General features: G+C 35.7%; 1 long non-coding RNA gene across 2 annotated transcripts in view; it reads right to left on the minus strand.

Moving 5' to 3' along the window:
- Positions 1–545: 545 nt before the first annotated feature.
- Positions 546–15,226, minus strand: part of LOC311423844 — a 41,031-nt gene continuing 26,350 nt past the window's right edge. For both annotated transcript variants that reach the window (XR_014685916.1, XR_014685917.1), the window contains exons 5-6: positions 6,260–6,409; positions 546–634 (exon numbers count right to left, since the gene is read on the minus strand). This is a non-coding gene — a long non-coding RNA (uncharacterized lncRNA). The remainder of the gene's footprint in view (positions 635–6,259; positions 6,410–15,226) is intronic.

A 15,226-nucleotide genomic window follows, 5' to 3' on the forward strand; every position in this document is an offset into this window, starting at 1 on the left:
AGTCTTTATTTCTATCACAAACCTTGTTGGAAGCCACAAATGTTCATACATTTTTTCTAAGGAGCCAGTCATCACAGTAATTCGTTTCCCAAATCCAATGTTGTGTGGAGAAATATGTCTATGAGCTCATTAATATGGCATCAATATTATATTAATATTAGATAATTAATATAATATTATAAGGTCATAAGTATGACCTTATTAATATAATATTATGCAATTATAAACACCAAAATAAATAAATAAATTAAAATAGAGATTCTACTTTCCAGAACATCATCTTTGAACTACAGGGAGATGAATGAGGAGATATATTGATCTTCCTTTGAATCTATACTCTGTTACTTTGTAATGAATGGAAAATAGCCTAGAGAAAGTTGTCTGGCCAAATCCCACAACAATACCCTCAGTATTTATAGCTGTTGAAGAGCACATATAAAAATATTAGGAAATGGATTGCTGTAAAAAAAAATCAGCATTTTTTATACTTTCTCAAATTGCCTTAGCTCTTTGGCTAATTAGCTCACATGGAAATTTCAAATATAAAATTTACCTTTTTTTTTTTTTCTTCTATTTGGAGGGCTGATTTCTGGTGTTTAGGAGATCTTCAGAGAGGTATTCAAGCAAGGAATCACTGAATAATGAAGGACGGGAACACATATAGTGAAGCAGGTCTCAGTACAGTCATCCTATCTCACTGCTTTTTTACCTCAGACCATTTTTACCTCGGATCATCATAAAAATTTATAAGACATGGGGCAAATAAAATCAGGATCATTTATACAAAATAAATATATACTAGGAATGAGTGGGAAAAAAGAACAAAAAAAAAAAAAAAAAAAAAGGAGAGGGCTTATATCATTTTCTTTTACTTTAAAGTGTGAACATTAAAGGTTATAATTGCTTTAGAGTTTTGCTTTGCACAATGATCTTTTCCATTCTTTTCACTACTGTCTTCCTGCAGAAATCACCTGAGACCTGAGATGACAATGATTAGTTTTATACTCTTTTATGATGTTAAAATACTGGTAGTGAAAAATCAAAAGAAAGAAAGGAATCTGCAAAAAAAACGTGGTAATACTACTGATAAGGTCAGATATTATATTAAAAGTTCAGAAGTCCCAGTGGTATCATTGAAATTAATAAAATAATGACTAAAAACATGGTTCTAGTGCAGTTATCTGCTAGTGAGAAGAGGCATAAATGATGAGTAAGCTGAGGGATTTGAACCAGAAAATTTATCTTTACAACAAACCTGTCAAAAACAAATTCTCATGATACAAGGTTAAGCTCTTTGTGACCAAGAATCTGGTTTGAAATGACTTGGAGAAAAGTAGTGGTGCATAGTAGGCTCAAGAAATTCAGTTCAATTACATATTTACATTAGTCCAGTATTTTTGTTGTTATAGCACCTCACAGTCATAGTGGTGCTGGTTCCTCAGTAAAGAAAGGTTGCATCAACTTATGTGTAGGTTAAACAAAGTTCTCTGCACTTGCCAACATTGCAAGAACAAAAGGGAGTGAAATGTGCAGCTTGTTAATGCCACCACAGCACTGTGTGTTTACATTTAAAATCAATATTTTCTTTTACATCATACTGTAGGTGACATTTTCTTTGCAGTTAAACCTGTCACTATAGTAGATGTCCTTGTAAATGAATTCTGTGAACAAGCTGGATGGTTTTTTTTGGGAAGCTCTTAATTTACTAATTTTTTTTCTGTGTTGTCTTTAACTAATAATAATTTGTTTAAGTGTGAACAAGGTGTTAGAGGATATGTTCTATTTTGTGTTTCAAAACTTAGCTTGCAGAAAACTCTGATGAAATGCAAATAATTTATTTAATAGCTTTGACAACTCAGAGGATATTGTACATGTACATGAACATTCCTCCTCTTGCAAATGTGAATAGATTTTATAACCACAAGTTTTTAGGTGTGACAAGTTCTTTCTTGATATTATTCTTTTTTATTCTTAAAGTAAAATAAATGTCTTAAACAGTGAATCAGTGTCACCCTATATTGGCCACGTAAAATAAACCCAAATAATTGTATCATAAAGATAATCCTGATGGGCCATTTAATTAATTTCAGTTCAATACCCAATGACCTTGCTTATCGCCCCACCCTCTACTCCCTCAGAGACTAGAATGAAAAACCTGAGGACGAGTCTATCAAGTAGGCTTGAGTCTCTTCAAAAAAGCAACATGACATTAGTGGACTCAAAGGGGTGACAGGAAGATCAATTTTTGCTGAGGTTGTCCAATCAGTCACATACAACTGCATTAACATTGTTCCAGTGTCCTCCTTGTCATTGCAGTCATTCTGGTCATCCAGTGCACTTGACTATTAATGTGGGACAAGACCAGAGCCAGATGCAAGAGGAGATCAGGAATAGCACAGTACTTCATTCGGAAAAAGAAGAAGAGGCAGTAGTGGATGTTTATTTTGATGCAGAGACATGTAGTTCATATTGATTAAGTCACAGAAGCCAAGACTATGTGACCTTTTAAAGCTGAACAGCAGATATCTTCCATAGTCAAAATGACAGGAGATACATTGTAAACACATTCTTTAATGTTTTATATTAAAGTCCCAGTGGAAAATAAAATAAAGTAAAATAAAAATGCTTACCACTAGTTAAACAAGAATGTAGATTTATTATTAGTATTATTATTTTAATACTGAGTAAACAATCTTTTATTATTTAATATTCAATACTTTTTAAATAAATGTGGAAAAATATTTTCTCATTTCAACTTCTTATTAAAATCTGAATCTTATAATACTGGAAAATATTGTAGAATACTGGAGCTCCTTATCAAAAATTAGAAATACTGAACTAAAAGTCATCTTGATAGCAGAGTTTTAAAATTAACTATTTTATTCTCATTTACCCAGATCTCACCTCAACTTGTGATAAATATATTTTTGAAAGACCACTGATGAGTTGTGCAATAAAGCACAAAATAAATGAATCCACAGAGTCACAGAATAACACTATCGTTTAGGTTGGAAGAGACCTCCAACATCACTGAGTTCAATCTCTGACCTAACACTAACCAGTCCTCCACTAAACCATATCACTAAGCGCTACATCTAAACGTCTTTTAAAGACCTCTTGGGATGGTGATTCAACCACTTCCCTGGGCAGCCTATTCCAATGCCTAACAAGCCTTTCGGTAAAGAAGCTTTACCTAATATCCAACCTAAACCTCCCCTGGTGCAACTTTAACCCATTCCCCTTCGTACTGTTGCCAGGCACATGGGAGAATAGATCAACCCCCACCTTGCTACAGCCTCCTTTAATGTGTCTAAAATAGAGAGCAATAAGGTCGCCCCTGAGCCTCCTCTTCTCCAGGCTGAACAAGCCCAGGTCCCTCAGCCGTTCTTCGTAAGACTTGATCTCACTTGATCTCCAGGATCACTTTCCCTTCCCTGGACTCTCTAGAGCACCTCCATGTCCTTCCTGTAGTGAGGGGCCCAAAACTGAACACAGTACTTGAGGTGCGGCCTCACTAGAGCCGAGTACAGGGGGACAAGCACTTCCCTAGACCTGCTGGCCACACTGCTTCTTATACAAGCCAGGATGCTGTTGGCCTTCTTGGCCACCTGAGCACACTGCTGGCTCATATTCAGCTAACTATCAACCAATACCCCCAGTTCCTTCTCCGCCAGGCAGCTTTCTAACCACTCATCTCCCAGCCTGTAGCTGTGCTTGGGGTTGTTGTGCCCCAGGTGTAGGACCTGGCACTTGGCCTTGTTAAATTTCATGCATTTGGCCTTAGCCCATCGGTCCAGCATACCCAGATCCTCCTGCAGAGCCTTCCTGCCCTCGAGCAGATCGACACACGCACCTAACTTGGTGTCATCTGCAAATTTACTGAGGGTGCACTCGATGCCCTCATCCAGATCATCAATAAAGTTATTAAAGAGTACTGGCCTCAATACTGAACCCTGAGGAACACCACGAGTGACCGGAATCCATGCACATTTTTTAAAAGGTTGGTTTTAATAGGCTGAAATCATAAATTAACAAAGCAAAATAGTCTGTATAATTTCAGTGGTAGTGGCTAGCTGATTTAAACTGGGATGGTATGATATGACTTATAAAACTTTTCTAAGCAGTATCTATGGTGACAAGGTGAGGGGAACAGAATTAAAGCACTATTCATCTACAAGCAAGTTAAAATACACTTTTTAAAAAGGATATGATATTGCTAAGACTCATAGCCTTTTATTGTTTGCATTCCTGTGTAAAAGAAAAAGAAAGCTGTAATTACATGTGAGTGTATGCAAGCATTGCTGTGCTAAGCTTCAGATTTCTTTGAGAATACAGGTTACTAATTGTAGCTTGGCTTCCAAAATAAACTTATTGGGTTAACAGCCTTTTCAAAGGGAATTCAAACAATGGAATTTTTGTTGAGGTGAAAGAGATTCACATGAAATTTCTCAACAGTAGCCCAACTGCCAAGTTAAATATTTTTTAAATTGTATCAATTCCCACCATGTAATATGGACACTCAATATTAAAATGGTGTTTATCTGAGAAACCTTTTAGATGAAAATTACTGCACGATTCCAGTTTCCCTGGAGATGATTAAACACTGAATAAGAGGCAATAAATAAGTAATATATAAGAAAATTAAAGGCTCACTCATTTTAATTTGAGTACACTGAAATCTTAATGACTTCTATAAGGAACTGACTATTTTAAAATTTGCCATATATTGACTTAGAGCATTTCCATATCTAGCTGTATCTAACTCTGGCATCCATGATATACAAAGGTACATACTTACAAAATTACTCAGATTGATATGTAGATGGATAGAGGCTGGTAGAGCAAATAAAAATGGTATTTAGAAATTTAAAGTATATTTCATTTGGGACATTTCATTATTTAATAATCACACTTTAAGAGAATATGCACTTGAGAATAATAAGGACAGATTTTTCCCCTTTGTAAAATCAAGGTTAATTTGCCTCCTCAGCTCCCTCGAAGTCCTAATACCTAAAACAATTGCAACCAGCAACAGGATTTATCACAGTGTTACCAACATTTAAGGTGGCAAGTTCAACATTGACAATGGAATGGATGTCTTAAGACAGTGTACTTCAAGCATATAGGTTGTATGTTTCAGTTGTGTTGTACAAAACATACAAGAAATAGTTATATAATATCTTGTTCTATTGATGTATTTTTCAGAGGTGCTTTTTTTTTTGAGATTAGTACTGTGATTTACTTATATTCCAATTTCTGCAAAATAAGACAGATAGTCCATAGATCTTTTGTTTTAATTTGTTAAATTTAAAGCAGAATTTATTTTGTATGTTGCTGCATAATTAGTTAATGTCTTAAAAATTCTCCATATAGCCCTTATTGAAACAAGATAAATTATACAGTTGACTATTACAAATGCATGTGCCAGCGTCTGTCTCTAAATACTGGTTATTTGAAAACTAGGTTTCCTAATGCAGAATAACAGGTATCTTGTATCTCAGATGAGCATCCAGCATGAATTGATGACTAAGATGAAGCAAGAGGAGTACAGAGTATCCTAAATTATCAGAGACACCACATTATTCCTCAACATGTCATGTCTTGAACAGGCAAGGAAATTGCACAGAATCTTGTACTAAGACCAATAAAGATCTGTAAACTCAGTAATAGGCAACATTACTGAAATTAACCCCCAAAATGAAGCAGAAATATCTTCAAGCTTATTTTATAAACCTTGACTATTTTATACAAGATATCAGACAAGTAAAGCATATTAAGTCTATTAATTTCTGGCACTAACATGTAGAAAATAACATCAGTTTGGGGCATTCAGAAAGAGGTCCTATTGAGGAAATATACAAAAGAACTACTGCATACAAAATAAAATAGAATATTTGAAAATAATGATAATAATACAGAAAAGGGGAAGTATTTAGAAATACATATAGAAAATACATGTGGAAAAATAAAGTGCAGTAAGAATAAAATCAGTTAAATTGACATGATGAAATGGGAAAGGAATGCCAGATGGGAGAAACTGAATATGAAGGGGAAAAAAAAAATAATATATATATATATATATATATACATATATATGTATATATACATATATGACCAAACTCTGGATGCCAGACTATTCAATTCCAGAAGGCAATTGAAACAAACCTAATTACAGGTTCACTAAAAAAAAAAAAAAAAAAGCAGAGAAACTGTAAAGATACAGTGAAAAAGTCCTTATATTTTTACATCTTAAACATACCTTTGATTTTTTTTTTCTTTATAATATTGTTGGAAGGCTGAGAGATCTGTTGTGATGTGTTCTTTTCCCAGAGAATTCTGATGTCATCATTCTAAAGGAGTCTCTAACCAACTCAGTTGTTTTTGTTTTGCTTGTTGTGTTTCAGTATTCCTGAAAAGGAAGATAATGACCAGTGCATTACTTTTTATGAATTACAGTGCTTTCATGGACTTGGTGGAACATTGTTGTCTCTATCAAATAAGATCCACTTTGTGTACATCAGAAATATTGTGAGCAGAATTTCATACTATCAGTTCAAATGTGTCAGGTTCAGCATCATTAAGACTTTCAAATCATCAGCACAGTGTAGGGAAGGTATATATCAAAATACAGTACAATTTGTCAGGACAATACAAGACTTTTACATATACATCATATGTTATTACTATATGCCAACTAATGATATGGCAATCAAAAATCAATCTGGTCTTAAACATTAGATTTAATTTTCTTAAAAACATAAACACTACTATGTTGTACACGCACAACATAGATGTTTCTGTAAGTTTTGCATTTCCAACTCATGTCAATCAAGCAGTTGACAATTTGAAGAAACACGAAGGACGTGAATAGTAATTGTTGTAAAGATTGAAAAGTTATGAATGTACCTTCAAGTTGAAGTACACAGATTAAAGACGATTATTTTATATAACTTAATTGCTACGTTTTGTAAACAAACTCAGATCACCTTATTTTAGGTGATCTGAAGGTAAGCATATTTTGACTAGGACATCCTTTATTGTGGTATACTACAGTCGACTTGATACAAGTGTAAAGCTGTTCACTAAAAATCACATTCTGGAGCTGAAAGAAAATAATAGGGAGAAGAAAAAAGGAAGAAAGGAAGAAAGGAAGAAAGGAAGAAAGGAAGAAAGGAAGAAAGGAAGAAAGGAAGAAAGGAAGAAAGGAAAGAAGGAAGGAAGGAAGGAAGGAAGGAAGGAAGGAAGGAAGGAAGGAAGGAAGGAAGGAAGGAAGGAAGGAAGGAAGGAAGGAAGGAAGGAAGGAAGGAAGGAAGGAAGGAAAGGTCTTTCTTGAAGTTATTTACTACCAGAGCTTTTTATAACTATTCAAAGGTTTAACATTCTGTTTGCAAGAGCTCTGTTTTTTTTTTGTTTTTGTTTTTTTTTTTTTTTTGGAAATCTACCCATTCTCTTCACATTAACACATATAAATGTATAGATAGATGGAAAGACAGATGTTTTGGTGAACCTTACTTATTAATCATATCCGTAATTTTTCTATTATTATTTAGGTTACAGGTTGTTCTATATATGGCTATTCTGGCACTAATTATAGAACAGATTGTGTTGGGATTTCTACAGGACTGCACTATGGCAATACAGATTAAGCAATTAACCTTGATGTCACTGTAATTATTAAGATACTTTAGCAAAATGAACTAATTTCCCCACAGGATGTTCTGCTGAATTAAACTTACACTCTTTTTAAGATGCCAAAATAGAAAATGTTAATGGAAAACTAAGTTTGCAATTTAAATAATCTGTTGGGTATACTGACCTTTTCAGCAATCATGTCTAGGTATTCACATGATAGTTCACTCCAAACTGACACTATATATATATTTTTTTACTATAAAATCATTTAAAAACACTTATTGTGTATGATAATTACAACAACATGAAATAATGTTATGTGGAGATCAGCGAAAATTTAAGAAAATAAAAGGGAATAGATAGTACTTTTTTACCAAATAATCTCGGACCTTAAAAAACGTTATTCTAAAATATATAGTCAAGAGGAACAAGCCTATACTTATTTAATTGTATATATTATTCTGTAAAATATCTTCCCTAAATGTTAAAAATATAAACCTATCTGCATCCAATATCAGAATGTTATGGGTTACAATCAAGAATTTTAATATTAAAGATACAATAAAATGAAAATACACTTCTCAGTAACATACACATTTAATTTTTAATGTTTTTAGTGTATTAGTTGCTTTATTATTTTAAGTACTTCATTTTCTTTAAATAAAAGTATTTATTAGATATACTAGTTAATATTTTTAATCTAAGTCAAAGATTAAATTAATATTAAATGAAAAAAGAATCTTTAACATATTTTGATTGTATTCTTTTATATGTAGAAAAATACCTCTAATGTAGAAATGTAATTGAAAAGGACAGCCATTTTCTTTACTGAAGTATATCATTGATCAAGTGGACAGTATCCCTGCCCGTGACAAGGACATGGGAACTAGCTGGTCACCAAGGTCCCTTTCAACCCAAAATATTGTATGATTTTATGATTATTTGATTAAAGATTACATGTACTGATATGAAGGTAATTGCTAAAGCAATATTATATAAAAAGGATATATATACATACACTACACTGGAAGCAACAATTAGTTTACTATGCTACATAAAGAAACTTTTTAGCAACTTCCCTGTGATTTTCATTGCTGTTTTATGAAGATAAATTTAAATCTATTTCAAAACTGTTTAAAAATCAGAGCAGTTACTTGACAAATTAACAAAATATACAGAATAATTACTACTATTAATTTAGTTGTATATATATTACAGTAAAAAATAAACATATTTACTGATTTACCTTGCTATAAAGAAAAAAAAATATTAAAATAAATATAAAACCACAGAAGGAAAATTAACAAGAAGAAAAAAACCTCTTAATTCTTAAAGATTAGGAAAAAAAAAACAACCTTTCTTTTTTTTTGTTATTTGTAAAACTGAAAGGAGGAGAAGGAGCTTCTTCATTCATCTATAAGGGAGCAGTACTGCGATTATCAGTGGCACTGATAGCTCATTTTCTCAAAAAGAAGTAACTGTTCTTGAAATTATGTATTCTCTATGTGATGGCAGATCCTTTCCCTTTCCCTTTCCCTTTCCCTTTCCCTTTCCCTTTCCCTTTCCCTTTCCCTTTCCCTTTCCCTTTCCCTTTCCCTTTCCCTTTCCCTTTCCCTTTCCCTTTCCCTTTCCCTTTCCCTTTCCCTTTCCCTTTCCCTTTCCCTTTCCCTCTCCCTCTCCCTCTCCCTCTCCCTCTCCCTCTCCCTCTCCCTCTCCCTCTCCCTCTCCCTCTCCCTCTCCCTCTCCCTCTCCCTCTCCCTCTCCCTCTCCCTCTCCCTCTCCCTCTCCCTCTCCCTCTCCCTCTCCCTCTCCTTCTCCTTCTCCTTCTCCTTCTCCTTCTCCTTCTCCTTCTCCTTCTCCTTCTCCTTCTCCTTCTCCTTCTCCTTCTCCTTCTCCTTCTCCTTCTCCTTCTCCTTCTCCTTCTCCTTCTCCTTCTCCTTTCAATTAGAAAGTAATACCTCCAGGCTTCCTAGGTTTATTTTTTGTTTTGAGAGCAATGAAATATTTGCAGACATTTAAGTTTTAGAAAATGTAACTTGGCTGGGGACATTTATTCTAGGATATATAATAAAATGAGAGGGGGAAAATAAAGAATACCTTATGAAATCCAGTTAGGATACTGAAGAATTTACAGTACTTTAAAAAGAGACAGAAACTTAATATATTTCTCTAGTAATTACAGTTTTGATTTAAAATGACAGGACTGCTCTAACGACTAGGTTTCAAGCAGTGCATTCACTTGATACCTCCCAGCACAATGCAGCCTCATTTCTATCTTGCTCTGACCTACAGGAGACACTGCTATAAAACAACAATTTCAGTTATATATTGCCAGCAGATTCCACTGGAATTCCACAGGAATACAATGCTGACTGGCCATTCATGTTTATAATTTGCTCCAACCTTTTCTTTCTATAGCCTTTTCACTTTCACTAGTGTGTTTCACTCTTTTCCTCTGCTTTGAAGATTATTTTTTTATTTAAAGAAAACCTTTTCCACTTTAATGTGCTAAAAGTTTCAACATATGTAAATATAGTACACCAAAGAAAATATTCTAAAAAGTGTTTATGAGTGAGAATTACTTGCAAGCGATTCTGTTAGTGAGCTGCAAATTATTCAGTCAGAATATATATTGGATATTCACTTAACTTTAATCATGTTTAATGCCCTATAATACTGATGAAAGCATGTATTTCTGTAGAGGCAGCATTCTACTTTTTTTCTTTTTTTTAATAAATTACATTGAATGTGTTTGACCCAACTGTACAACGATGGATACCTTCCAGAAAAGCATCATCAATGCACAAGTTATATGCAGAGATATGGCAATTACAAATGAGTGAAATTATGGAATCCCCATAAGAGGTGAATGCAGAAAAAAAAAAAAAAAAAAAAGCAAAAGCAAAATTATTTACATAATCAGGATACAGGAGTGTTTTGAGGTAAGCTAGGTAAGCTAAAGTGGATTAAATGCCTACAATTCCTTAACATTTTATTTGCAAAGTGATGTCTTTTTTTTTTTTTTTTGACAGATTTTTTAATTAATGTAATATGAAGAGATACAAACAAAGGTGTTTTGTTGCTGTTATTGTCAGGTTTTATTTGTTGTTATTATAGTTGGTTTTCATTTGTTGTTGTTTCTGCTTGATGGCCATAAAGCACTGTATTTTAATTAGGATTATACTAATCATGACATTGACCTGATAAAAATATTTCTTTAAAACTACAATCATTTCCAGCTCTGTAATATGTGAAAATAAGAATTTTGAGTATAATAGCATGTATGATCTAGGGAGAAAATAAGAACTTCCTGCTTTCTAATCTCAGAGACTAAAATGCAAGTCTAGAGGCTTTCTCTCCCCCCTTCCCTTCCCTTCCCTCCCCTCCCCTTCCCTTCCCTTCCCTTCCCTTCCCTTCCCTTCCCTTCCCTTCCCTTCCCTTCCCTTCCCTTCCCTTCCCTTCCCTTCCCTTCCCTTCCCTTCCCTTCCCTTCCCTTCCCTTCCCTTCCCTTCCCTTCCCTTCCCTTCCCTTCCCTTCCCTTCCCTTCCCTTCCCTTCCCTTCCCTTCCCTTCCCTTCCCTTCCCTTCCCTTCCCTTCCCTTCCCTTCCCTTCCCTTCCCTTCCCTTCCCTTCCCTTCCCTTCCCTTCCCTTCCCTTCCCTTCCCTCCAATACATTTCTGTTATCTATATAATATTCTTTTATTTGTATATAGACAGTATAATCTATGTATTACAGTGGGGGTAGAATAAATGCTCTGAAACCCCCTGGATTTGAAATATTAAATATTAAAGAATCAGACTTTCCCGTATAAAACCGTGAAGGAAAATAAGACACATGGAATCATTGAAATATTTAGTTTGGAAAAGACCTCAAAAATCAAGTTCAACTGTTAACCTAGCACTGTCAAATCATAAAAAAAAAACATTTACCTAAGCACCATGTCTACATATCCTCTGAATACCTCCAGGGATGGTGAATTAACGAGTTACCTGGGCAGGCTGTTCCAATGCCTCACAATTCTTTCAGTGAATAAATTTTTCATAATGTCCAACATATACATCCCCTGGTACAACTTGAGGCCATTTGTTCTATAGCTTGGTGTTTGGGAGACCAACCCACATCCTGCTACAACCTCCTTTGAGGTAGTTGCAGAGAGCAATAAGGTCTCGTCTGAGACTCCTTTTCTCTAGATTAAATAAACCCGGTTCCCTCAGCTGCTCCTCACAGGACTTGTGTTCCAGGCCCTTCACCAGCTTCATTGCCCTTCCCTGAACATGCTCCAGCACCTCAGTATCTTTCTTGTAGTGAGAAGTCCCAAACTGAGCACAGTATTCAAGGTGCAGCATCACCAGGGCCAAGTAGAGGGGGACAATCAGTTTCCTACTCCTGCTGGCCACACTATTTCTGATATTAGCCAGGATGCTGTTGGCCTTCTTGGCCGTGTGAGCACACTGCTGGTTCACATTCAACCTGCTATTGACCAATACTCACAGGTATTGACCCCAGGTATTGACCCAGGTATTGGGTATACCCCCAAGTATTGACCAACACCCCTTTCAGCTGGTTATATTTCCAGCCATTCTTTCACCAGCCTGCAACATTTCATGGAGTTGCTGTGCTCCAGGTGCAGGACCTGGAACTTAGCCTTGTTGAACCTCATACACTTGGCCTCAGCCCATAAATCCAGCTTATACAGATTCCTCTGTAGAGACTTCTCACCCTCAAGAGGATTAATAAATTAATACTCCCACCTAACTTGGTGTCATCTGGAAACTTCCTGAGGGTACACTCAAGCCCCTCATCCAGATCGCTGATAAAGGTATTAACTGGCCCCAGTACTGAGACCTGGGGGACACCACGTGACCAGTCTCCAACTGGATTTAATTCCATTCACCAGCATCCTTTGGGCTCAGCCACGCAGATTTTTATCCAATGAAGCATATGCCCGTGCCAATAAGCAGTCAGTTTCTCCAGGACACTTTTGTTGGAAACAGTGTCAAGAGCCTTACTAAAGTCTAGGTAGACAATATGCACAGCCTTTTCCTCATCTCCTTGTCATAGAAGGAGACCACATTAGTCAAGCAGGACCTGCCTTTTACAAACCCATGGTGACTGGGCCTCATCCCCTGGTTGTCTTGTATGTACTATGTGATGCCACTCAAGATAATCTGCTCTATAACTTTTCCTGTCACCAAAGTCAGACTGACAGGCCTGTAGTTCCCTGAGCCCCCCTTCCTGCCCTTCTTGTAGATGGGTGTCACATTTACTAGTAGCCAGTCAGCTGGGACCTCCCCTGACAGCCATGATGAAATGATGGAAAATGATTTAGTGAGCACTTCTGCCATCTCCCTCAGTACCCTTGGGTGATCTCAGCTGGCCTTATAGACTTATGTGTGTCTAAGTAGTGTAGCAGGTTGCTAACCATTTCTTCGTGTATTATGAGGGTTTCATTCTGCTCCCTGTCTCTATCTTCCAGTTTGGGGAGATACTGGAGAACAACTGACATTTCTTCTAAAGACTGAGTCAAAGAAAGCATTCAGTACCTCATCCTTTTCCTCATCTTTTATTCTTTCTCCCCATAAAAGATAAAGGATAAAGATTCTCCGTAGTCCACCTTTTGTTGATAATATGTTTATAGAAGCACTTTTTGTTGTCTTTAACAGCAGTAGACAGATTAAGCTCCAGACGGTATTTAGCTCATCTAATTTTCTCCCTGCATAGCCTCATGACATTTTTGCCACACTCTTGAGTGGCCTGCCCCTTGTTTTGAAGTTCATAAATTCTTTTTCTTCCTGAGCTCTAGCCAAAGTTCTCTGTTCAGCTTTCTGGTTTCTGTTCTCTGGTTCATCTTTCAGTACATGGAGACAGCCTGCTCCTGCACCCTTCTTGAAGAGTGTCCAGACTTCCTGAGCTCCTTTGCCTTTCAGAACTGCCTCCCAAAGGAATTTTCAGTTTCCTAAACAGGCCAATGGCTGCCCTCTGGAAGTCCAGGATAAAAGTTCTGTTAACTCTCCTCCTTATTTTTTCAAGAATTGAAAACTCTGTTAATTCATGATCGCCATGACAGCTTCCAACCTTCACAACACCCACAAGTCCTTCTCTGTTCACATGCAAAATATCCAGTAGGGCACTGCTGTCCCTAGCTCGTTCATGTGAACCAGCTGTATCAGGAAGTTATCTCCCACACACTCCAGAGACCTCCTAGACTCTCTAATAAATAAAGTAAAACTACATACCAAAATAACTTCTGAAATAAACTTCCTTTATATCCCCAAGCACAACTTTACTTTAACAGAAGAGAATACAAGATTGTCTTTGTTTGCAAGAACTCTCTAACCATTCAATGATATTTTCAAAGTATTCACTATTTCGAAGTATTCATACAAATACTATTCATAATAGATCAAGCAAGATGTTCTAGCTACAGATGGAGATAACATGCTGGATGCAAAAAAAAAAACTTTTGACTTAACCCCTCTAATATACTTTGTTTTTATTATTTGATAATAATGTTCTACCTGCTGCTGTGTAATCTGGTAGCCTCAAAAATTTTTCATCCTTCCTTGCATTCACTTTTGAAAGAAGGTGTCTCACTGCATTTACAAAAGGTTGCCTATTTTTATTTGCCACTGCCTTGTGGATTAGTTCAGCTTTGTTTATATCTTTATGAATTCTCTGAGGCAGAAAGTAAGAATCAGCAAGCTGTTCAGGCAGCAGAAGATAGAAAAAAAAAAAAAAAAAAAAAGAGAAAAATATAGGATGATAGATTTAGAATAGATTTGAATTCTAACATCAGAGGTACCTAGTGCTATTAAACCATTGCTTCTTTTTTCACAGGATAGCTGAATTTGGTAGGGACCCCTGGAGACAACTAGTCCAGTCCCCTACTCAGTGCATGATCAACTAGACCATACTATTAAGTTCTATGCTTGTCTGGGTTTTGAGTACCTACCTCTGGATCGAGATATCACAGCCTCTCTGAGCAACCTGTTCCAGTGTTTGACCATGATTACCATATATTTTTTTCCTTATTGTTTAAGTGGAATTTTACTGAATCTGTGCTTGTTAACTCTTGTGTTGTCACTGGGTACCACTGAAACATGTCTGGTTCCACCTCTTTACACTTTCCAATGAGAAATATGTAGACATTTGACATTTTCCTATCTGTCTGTATCAGTCAGCTTTGCTTTTTTTTATATATGTATGTTTTTGTTTGTTAGCTTTGTTATTCTCTCTCCCCACCATGCCCCCCCACTCCCCCATCTCCCCCCATAGAATTCTCATGTTTTAGAATGAAAAGTTTAAGGTCAGAAAATAAAATCTGAGACCACACTATAATTATCCAATTAGACAGAAATGGATGAGAAAACATTTGAAGACAAATTTCAGATTCATTAATCATTATTCATTTTAATTAATTGCATTACAGCTTTAAAAGCCTAAAAGTCTTCAGTTTTTATTCCTGATAGATTTGTGAATATATTTAAAAGAGGCTGGCTTTCTTTGTGTTCTGGTAATATATATTTTTTAAATTCTTCAACTAAATAGGGAACATATTTCTTCAAAAACATGATGAAAAGTGGAAAATATAATT

This window comes from Aythya ferina (assembly GCF_964211825.1).
Source record: "Aythya ferina genome assembly, chromosome: 1".
NCBI classification, from domain to species: Eukaryota; Metazoa; Chordata; class Aves; order Anseriformes; family Anatidae; genus Aythya; species Aythya ferina.